The sequence below is a fragment of the Vigna unguiculata genome, chromosome 5 (assembly GCF_004118075.2).
Source record: "Vigna unguiculata cultivar IT97K-499-35 chromosome 5, ASM411807v1, whole genome shotgun sequence".
NCBI classification, from domain to species: Eukaryota; Viridiplantae; Streptophyta; class Magnoliopsida; order Fabales; family Fabaceae; genus Vigna; species Vigna unguiculata.
The window spans coordinates 16877399-16887910 of record NC_040283.1 but is presented as its reverse complement, the minus strand read 5'-3'; the positions used below and the strand labels follow the sequence as shown (position 1 = coordinate 16887910).

The 10512-nt window shown below is 28.5% G+C and overlaps 3 non-coding genes across 3 annotated transcripts; all 3 read right to left on the bottom strand.

The window, feature by feature from the left end:
* Nucleotides 1-933: 933 nt before the first annotated feature.
* On the bottom strand, nt 934-1092 carry LOC114186372. Its single transcript, XR_003605032.1, has one exon. It is a non-coding gene; the product is annotated as a U1 spliceosomal RNA (small nuclear RNA).
* Nucleotides 1093-7128: 6036 nt separating this feature from the next.
* On the bottom strand, nt 7129-7292 carry LOC114186394. Its single transcript, XR_003605053.1, has one exon. It is a non-coding gene; the product is annotated as a U1 spliceosomal RNA (small nuclear RNA).
* A 2569-nt stretch (nt 7293-9861) lies between these two features.
* Nucleotides 9862-10023, bottom strand: LOC114186383. Its single transcript, XR_003605043.1, has one exon. It is a non-coding gene; the product is annotated as a U1 spliceosomal RNA (small nuclear RNA).
* Nucleotides 10024-10512: the final 489 nt, after the last annotated feature.

The window sequence follows — 10512 nt, the reverse complement described above, 5'->3', positions numbered from 1 at the left end:
TCAATACGAAGAATTTACTTTTACAATTATTCTCTCTGATCATAAATTTTATTGAACTTACTTGATAAATATTTCAAAAGACATGAAGAAAATATTAATTTACTGCTTTATAAACAGTTAATAAATGTCCAGCAGCAAGCTACAAGATTTCATGCTGAAAAATTAATAGAACAAACAATGAGTAGGCTCTGCCTAATTCAGAAGTATCAAATTCAATGCTTCAATAACCAAGATGACAACTGAGTAAATGCTTTGAACAGAATAATAGGATATAACTAAGATTAAAACTAAGAAAATTATCAATAGCTGAACTAATTTCAGCTTATAGAAGAAGTTTAATTCATGTTTTTTTATCATTTTGTTTTACTATAAGTGTTTATAGAGAAAATTATCAATAGTTCAACACTAAGTAGGCTCCAACAGTTCAACATAAGAAAATTCAACATACTACAGGTACATATATGTAGAAAATTAATTACCCATGATATACCTCTTTCTCTTTTAGTATAGCTGCATAATTAACCGATAGTGCTTTAATTTCTGCCTCAGAAGCTTGAAGTCTCTTGATTCCGGGTTTATATTGTTCTATCTACAAGAAATAATATAAAATTAAAAAATGACATCTTTAACCACAAAACAAAACTGACCTATTACCATATTCTACTCCACAATTCAATGGGGAATGTATGGCACAGAACTTGAATACATAACACTTCCATAGAAACAACAGAATATTAAGTATGGTTTTCGGTGTCACAAGCTTAATGTCATCAAAATAGTTGTTTGTTCATATGAAGCACACCAGCAGAAAAGATTAATTTACAGGATTACAAAGAGTTAATAAATGCCCAGCATGACGCTCTACCTAAGTCAGAAGCATAGGTTCAAAGACTAAAGTCCAAAATACTAACTAAATAGCTTAAAACTAAATAGTAAGGGCTGCGCGAACGCAAGCCCCTCTGCCACAAATTACAATGTAGGTTCCACCACTAAGGTAGACCTTAGAACAACACCCCTTCTCTGTGCAATGAAGGTCACTGCCCTAGGCCATGAGCCTTCTTGATCGCTCATTCACCCCATCCAGGTAAGTATGATTTCCAATGCTACATGTATTTCTTTTATAGCTCATACTCTTTAATACTTTGCTGGATATATCGATGTGGAACTTCATGGGTTTAGGGTTTACTCTTTAATGCATGTATACTCTTTCATTTCATCATGTTTTTGTTTATTTTTTCGTGGAGTAATGATCACGAATGGCAGTTTCAATTTTTAAAAGATTGTTGCTAAATCCAAAACGTTTAGACTTTTGTGAGGCATACGATATTATGATGTGACCAAATGGTTGTTTTAATTGATACTAATCAAAGTTAAAATAATAAAGTAGAAGTCACGAAAGAGTTGGGTGGACAGGGCAGAGAGAGGCGAGTCAGACAAGGAAAAATAGTGACATGAATGAATTGCTTTTTCAATCCTTGCGAATCTTAAAATCTCAGCAAATAAACCGCACGAAGAAAATAAGTTCACCACCGTCAACAGACCAAAACCAAAAAAAAAAATGTAAAAGCTCCCAATGGACAACATACTGTCCAGCGGCGAAACTAGGATAGGACAGGGAAGTCACGACTCCCCCATTTTTTTTGAATTTTTTTTATATATATTTATATATTTTTTAAAACTATATTATATATTATTTATATTAAAATTATATTATGGAAAATTATAATAAAAGATAAAATAAAATAAATTAATAGAGACATTAATTTATAAAAGAGATTAGGTTTTTTTTTTCTGACTATAAGATTTTTTCACCGTGTAAATTATCATGAAAGTGTATGAAAAGAGATAAATACAAATAGATAGGTTGGAAAATAGAGGTTGGAAACACATAGATTGAGATTCATGTATACATTCTTGATCTCTCACAAATCAATGTTAGTATCTTATTATGATGTATGTATGTTAGTTTATGATTCTTTTTAGAATGTTTCTTCCCAATTAAGTTTATCACAAATTAATATAAACCCTAATTATAATTTTAGGGATTCTTTTATGAAATTGGTATGAACCCTAATTATAATTTTTCTTAAATTATTATAACCCTTAATTATGAAATTTAGGGATTTTGTATTTTTCGCTACCTATGGTAACATTTTTTTTTAAGTTTTGAATTTATACAGTATAGCTTATTTAATTAAAGTAGTATGAGTTTTGTTATGTTTTGCATTGTGATAATTGTGATTTGTGAATATAAATTTTATTTTTTTAAATAGGTAAGAGGTGATAAATTTATATTATAAAGATTATGATAAAAAGTAAAAAAATTGATTCCTTTTTTTCAACGAGGAAGGTTTGTGATTAGAGATGGCAAATAAACTCGTGCCCGTGGGTATCACCCGAACCCGTCCCCGTTTTGACGGGGAATCCCCGCTTTGACTGGGTATGGGTATGGGTATGGGTAATACCCGAAATTTTCAACTGGGGATGGGGATGGGGATGGGGATATATATATACCCGCCCAAATACCCGTCCCCGCTTAAATTACTAAACTATTTATAATTTATTAAATAATCTAAAAAATATATATAAATAAATAATATATTTACACATAAAATATAATATAATATAATATAATATAATATAATATATATACATATAAATAAAATATACTTTTATATATATATATATATATATATATATATTTACACATATACATGTAATATAATATAATATAATATAATATACATATAATATATATACATAATAATATAATATAATATATATAATATATACGTATAAAACAAATTAATCATTTAACTAGTGAGATCTTTTATAAACAAATTTATAACATTACAAATTTATAAAAATTTAAAAGAAATATATATATATATATATATATATATATATATATAAAAGCATAAAATATCTATGCATATACATATAATATATATACATAATAATATAATATATATTATTATATTTATATTATTATATAATATAATATAATATATACTTAAAATAAATATATATATATATATATATATATATATATAAACATAAGATATCCACACATATAATATATATACATAGTAATAATAATATAATATATAATATAATATAATATATATAAATAATTATATATATATATATATATATATATATAAACATAAGATATCCACACATATAATATATATATACATAGTAATATAATATATAATATAATATAATATAATATATATATATATATATATATATATATATAACATATTTCTCATTCTCTTTGTTTTTTGTTATACACTTTGTTTACTCTCTCAATTGTCTGGTTTGTTTTTCAAGATTTAATTTTGAAGGTAATTTTTCTTCTTCTTATTACATAATTTTTACTCTCTGTACATGGTTATGTTCAAATAGGTGTTCCTCAATTTCATTCTATGAAATAATTTTTAGGTTACACATTTGATTATCTTTATTTATTTATTTATTTATTTTCATGAAAATGTTTGACTCTTATTTTGTAGCTCTTCTTTTTGTTACTTTGGTTATACACTTTTTTACTCTCTTTAAATTGTTTGGCTTGTTCTTTAAGGTTTAAGCAGATCTTCAAGGTACTTTTCCTTTTATCATAATCTTAATTATACATTTTTTTTTCCGTTATGTTATGTTCAAATGGATATTCTCAAATTTGGGTCACACATTTAATTATCTTTACTCCTTTATGATAATGAATCTGATGAAGAAGGTACATTATATTCTAGTAATTAAAATTTTCAATTTCAATTATTATATCATATCTAATTTTTCATTTTTTTTCTATGTGTAGGTGGATCGAATGCAAATGAAACCACTGATCATTTGTAAAATTAATAAATATTTTGGTTATTATAAAATTTTAGTAATGTGTAATTTTTTAGCTTTTATATAATTATTTGAATTTTATTTAGTTGTTATTTGATACTTTAATTTGAGATTTATACTATTATAATATTTTTCTTAATATTTGACATCATGAAAATCAAAAAGAGTATGTTATTTTAATATTGAATATTTTGATAGTATCATGATTCCGTTGGTGTGATTTTTAAATTTTTTTTATAAAAAATATTTAATTGATATATGGAACAATAAAAAAATGGGTATGGGTATGGGTATAAGAAAATACCCGTTACCCGGTGGGGATGGGGATGGGTCAAAAGTTGTATACCCGTTGGGTTTGGGGATGAGGATGGGGATGAATTTTTATTATAGGGATGGGGATGGGATCATGATACCCGTACCCGCCCCGCCCCGTTGCCATCCCTATTTGTGATGAAGATGAAAAAGAAATGCATTTAGGCTAACTAAACTTGAGAAATTTAATAAGAACCAAGAATTTAAGACAATATAAAACAAATATCTAAAGTTCTTAGAGTTACATATAATAAATTTAACAATTTATTATAACGTGATCTGGGAAAAACGACATCAAATTTGACAATACCACCAAATCAAATTGATGAGATACGAATGACTTGTCTAAAATGGTATTCATGAATTGGTATCATGATATAATAGCATGATATAATAGCGAATGATAGTAATATTTTTTTGAATTCTACTATTATGTGTGTTTGTTTTAAGAAGAAGAAATGAAGAGAAAAAAATGAATAGTTTTTCTTCTAAAGAAAAATTATATATAACAAATCTAATTTGGTCCTCTTACAATTTTAGTCCAAGTTCCGCCACTGATACTGTCTACCTAGCATAATCATAACTCCTCTGTCTCATCCACACCTTCAAATTTATATAAGATTTTTTTTTCTCATGTAACTAATGTCACACTGGTACGTAGTAATCAACGATCTACAAATACAAAGACACTATGGATGAGCCCTTTATTAAGGCATCTAAGCAGCAAGTGGTTTTGCATCACTGTGATAGATAAATGAAGAACATTGTTTGGCTTGAAGGAAGAAAGAATAATATGAAACAGTGGCAATAGTTATCAGCAAACAGGACTTATTCTGGATGTATCCCAACGACAACAAACAAACACAAATAAACAACAACGCACTTTGATTATCAAGTAACCATAAAATGCAACAAACATAAATTTACCTTATATTGATCAGTAGGCAAGATTCAGAAACATGAAGAGGACTGTACACACAAGTTCATTACCAATACTACTTATACATTAAACATTTATCAGTAATTTATATTAAAAGCAACTCACCTTCAATTTTTTTTACAGTGACAGGATTATTAGATGCACCCTTAGAACTACTCCCCTTAACTCTTTCATCTTGATCAATATCATCATCTTAAAAGAACACATGGAATTGCAAAAAACAAGTTACAATATAAAAATTATTGTTGAAAATATTTAAGTCAGAATTTGAATTACAAAAGTTACCATATTCACGAAACTTGTGATTTCAGCTGTAAGTACAAATTATTGTTTCAACATGTTTTGACAATAGACGACTTCTGTACTTATTCAAGATTCTTAAACCAATGATGAAAACAGATTCAGATGCAACCGTATTGATTGGAATGCTTAGCAAGTCCCTAACAATGATTGACAAATCTGAGAAATGTTGACTATTATTCTTCCATTATTCAAGAGCATCCATACATTCAGTAATATTAACATCCAATGTTGGTTCATCCAAACATATATCAAGTTGGTTCCTTTCCATATTAACAAAAGCTAGAAGCTTACGTTGTTTTAATTCCTAACATAAAAACCAAAAATCATAGTTTAATTAATATGTATATGCATAATAATTAATTTAGTAGAAGGTAATATGACTTACATAAAGAGTGTTTGACTTGATAAAATTAATTGAGGATGATGTTGTTAACATATTAGTATGCTTATGATGTATGAGAGGGGAAATGTCATTTTTGGAGCAATATTCAAAGAACAACTTGTACAACTTTTCTCTCATCTTCTCTCACTTTGCTTCCTAAGTAAGAGGGTCTATCTTCTCATAGCAATATCCCAATGTTTCCAACTTCATCCTTAGGTCTAAAATTGCCCCAAATGCAAGGAAAGTGTTATATTCATCCCAATATTTATCAAACTTTACCATCATCATTTTAGCCATATCTCTAATAACTTGGTCTTCATCTTATAAATTTTCCATTAAAAGTGTTTGGATGTTCAACACTTGTAAAAAATACAAGTTTGATGTAGGTAGCTTGTGGCAGAAATTATATTTGTAATCTTGTAAAAGGGTAACAAGAAAACACATTCTTTTTACTCTTTTCCATGTCTCCTCAGACAGACAATACTTATAATTCTCATCAACCAAGTGCAAACTTGCAAACACATGTTGATATTTAAGGGCACTTTAAAGCATCAAAAAAGTAAAGTTCCACCTTGTAGAAACATCTATACACAAAGAAATCTTCGCATCAATGTCTCCTAATTTTTCAATACATTGTTTAAAATCCATCATCCTACTTTCAAAACCCTTAACATACTTATACTCTCCCTAATATGATCTAAAGAATCACCAAGAGCTTTCAATCCTTCTTGCATAATCAAGTTTAAAATGTGCACAACAACAAATATGCAAAAACTCACCATCACAAACCAAATAATTTTGTAAAACAAGCTCACTTTTTAAAGTTTTGATTAGAATATTATTAGTAGATGTATTATCCAAAGTCAAAGAAAATATTCTTTTCTCAATTCTCCAGTCATTCAAACGTTTAAAAATATGAAATTATAAAATTGTGAACCTATATAATTAAAAGTAGTAAATAATTATTAAATAAATAAATAAATAAAATATTGTAAAAAAGTGTCGGTGGGTTAAGTAGGTCACCCACCCTCAACCCGGCTCAAACACGTAAATTAAGTAAACCACGGCTCAAACCAATGACGGATTGATACTCATTTTAACATCTCTACTTTTCTCTTCCAAAACATTAGTATTAAGGTACTAAGAATTTACTTTTACAATTATTCACAAATACCAGAAAAGATTAATTTACGAGATTATAGGCAGTTAAATTCCAAATATGCAATTGAATTCTTTGCTGATAAACTTAGATAACATACAATGCTTAATTCGGACACATCAAATTCAATGCTTCTATAACCACAAATACCAATATGTAAATGCTTTAAACTAAATAATAGAGACTGCGCGGACGCAAGCCCCCTCTGCTTCCACAAATTATGATGTAGGCTCCACCACTAGGGTAGACCTTAGAACAACATCCCTTCTTTGTGCAATGAAGGTCACTGCACTAGGTCATGAGCCTTCTTGATCACTCATTCACCCCATCCAGGTAAGTATGGTAATCAGTGCCTTTATAGCTTATACTCTTTAATACTTTGTTGGATATATCGATGTGGAACTTAAGATAAGTTTACATTAGCCTACCTGTGGGATTGCAAGTTCTCTTCCGAAGAACTGTTTTTTTGGTTAAGAAAAAACAGATACAAAAATGTCAAGATCATTTTTAATCCAAAATATTTCGACTTGAGCTGCTATACAAGGTTGCTCATTTAAAACAAATCAGCAGACAAGGTCAATTTGTGGGGATTATAAACTCAGTTAAATATTTGGGGAAAAAATACATTATTTTATTGTGAAACTAATTCAAATATATAGAAAGATTTTTGGATTGGCGTACAAAAATTGCATCTATCATAAAATCTGCATCGAACAGTCCAAAATATGTGAAGCTATAGTGATCTGTTTGGTCCAAAGTATGATGAAATAAAACATGCAGCTAATACAAACACTCTCAAGTGAACTATGAAATGAAAATATAGAGTGTTATTCATTTGTTTTTATTATATTGTGTGTTCTTCCATGGTGAAACAGATATTTTTCCCAAATCAGTTACAGAATAAGAATGGGTTAATCATTAGGATAACTCATTACCGACAACTATAATGTTTATATATTGTTGGCAACTATAATGTGACCAGTGCTAAATCACAGAGATGACTTGGCCTAATGACCTCTAAATAACCTCAGATATGGTGCACATGATTTCTTTTTATTAACAAAAAAATATATTAATACTAAAGCATTTAGGGGACTCTAGTCTATTTATGAGATTATTTAAAAAATATATATATAAAGAAAGACAGAACAACAAAGCATAACACTTGAAATATTCTTCTAATGAAGTTTTTACATCTTTTTATAGTTTCTCTCAATGTAAATATCATATGTATGCAACTTTTCGTTTTGGATCTTTATTAAGTTTTGTAATTGTTTTTTTTTTATCTGTTTGTATTAGGTCTTGTATTTGTTTTTATTTTTCTTGTAATTAAATACTTTATATATATTCTAATTTTAAGAAGCTTGTTGGATGACCTTTCATAGTCTTCGGGCTCATGAGTAGAAGGCCTTGTTTGCCCTTTCGTAGACTCTTGTATTTAAAATTTGCTTATTTTGGAATTTGAATCATTTTTTTAAGTGAGAATTTTATCTAAGTTTTTCATTAGAATTTTTGGTCATTTTTGAGTTTCTAGTTCTAAGTGAGAAATCGTTTTCTATTCATCAATTTCTCTTGATTTTGATATCAATCAAGATAGATATGGGATTCTTTAGTTGGCTAGTGCTAGAATGATCCTACACGAGGTTAATTTTTCATCACTTGATTTTGTGATCTTTCTTTTTTCTTTTGCTACAATATTTTCTATTTTCTCTCAATTGTTCGATTTATTTAAAATTCACAAAATTCCTTAAGATCTTTAAGGTACTTTTTTCTTTATCCCAATATTAATTATGCATTTTTTCTTTGTGTAGTTTCACTAAAATGATATATACATTTTTAGTTAGGGGTGTTTGCATTCTAAAGAATGCTCTATTGTAGGTCACATCAATTATTTTTTGTAATGAAGATTAGATAGGTGAAGTCAAAATTTCATGATATTTGGTCTAGTACACTTTTTAGAAACAGATGAATCTTAATTACTAAATAAAATTTTTTGTTTAGGATAAGTGCTCGATTCAACATTGAATCTAATTATTAATTGTCGCACTTTAAATAATATTTTGATTTTTTAACCAAGAGTGACTGACGTATGATATTTAATCATCTTGAATGATAATAATTGAAAATTTTAAAAATATTGTTTATTTATGCTTAATTACTTGACATAATTTCATAGCCTAGTGGTGGATTATTAATAGCTTTTTTCTTTTTGTTATTTATATTCAATATCTATCCACCAGCTTACCCTGCCTTACGTGGTTATCCACATGCTATGCCTCCACACTCTCCAGGTACACTTCAACAATACATACTATGGAGATTATGAGATCATGTGTATATGATTGAAGCATGGAAAATTATAACTTTTCCCTTCCCATACAAAATGGTATTAAGATACTTAGAATTTACTCCTACAATTATCTCTGATCATAAATTTGTTGGAAATTATGAATATATATCATCAGACACGAGAATAATTTTACAAGATTATAAATAAAGAGTTAATAAATGTCCAGTATGACATGATCATCTATAAGAAAACTTACTTAAGTAATTTGTTCCTGCAGAGAACAAATAAGATGAGTTAAGTACAAGCGTCACCTTACCATGTAGTCCGTTATCTCCTTAACATGTAGTCCCTTGAACCTGGGAGGGGTTACCTGCAGAAGAGTCTCTGAAGCTCAATTAAGTCAAAGTTCTCAGAAGGTCAAATTAATGATGTCCTGGACTTTAATCTTACCGAGTCTTATATGAGATGTTCCTCTAGATGTATAGGTTAGAACCAATACAAGTTAATCTGACTCATTGTTTACTTGTTTGGTCAAGTTTGACTAGATGTGATACATAACTTATAATAAAGACTCTAACTAATGAACAGCAAATAAGTAAACAAACAATTGAAACTAAATAGTAGGAGCTGCGCGGACGCAAGCCCCCTCTACCACAAATTATGATATAGGCTCCACCACTAGGGTAGACCTTAGAACAACACCCCTTCTTTGTGCAATGAAGGTCACTGCCCTAGGCCATAAGCCTTCTTGATCGCTCATAAAACCCCATCCAGGTAAGTATGTTTTCCAATGCCACAAGTATTTCTTTTATAGTTCATACTCTTTAACACTCTACTGTATATATCGATGTGGAACTTCAAATATGTTTACATTGGCCTCATTATGCTACTGCAGGTTCTTTTAGAAGATGTTTTATTGTGAAACTAATTCAAATGTCTAGTAAGATGTTTGGAATACAAAAACTGCATCTTTCATAAAATCTGCATCAAACAGTTCAAAATATGTGAAGCTATAATGATTTGTATGGTCCAAAGTATGATCAAAATAAACATGCAGCTAATATAAACACTCTTTAAGTGAATTATGAAATGGAAATATAGTGATATCCATTTGTTGTTATTATATTTTGTATTCTTCCATGGTAAAACAGATATGCATAGACTTTGAAGAATAAAAAACTATCGCAAATATGAATTTCAATAGAGATTAGTCTGTCTGCACATTGTAATATTTGCTATAAGATTTCTTGAAAGATGAGGGAAGTCAAGCC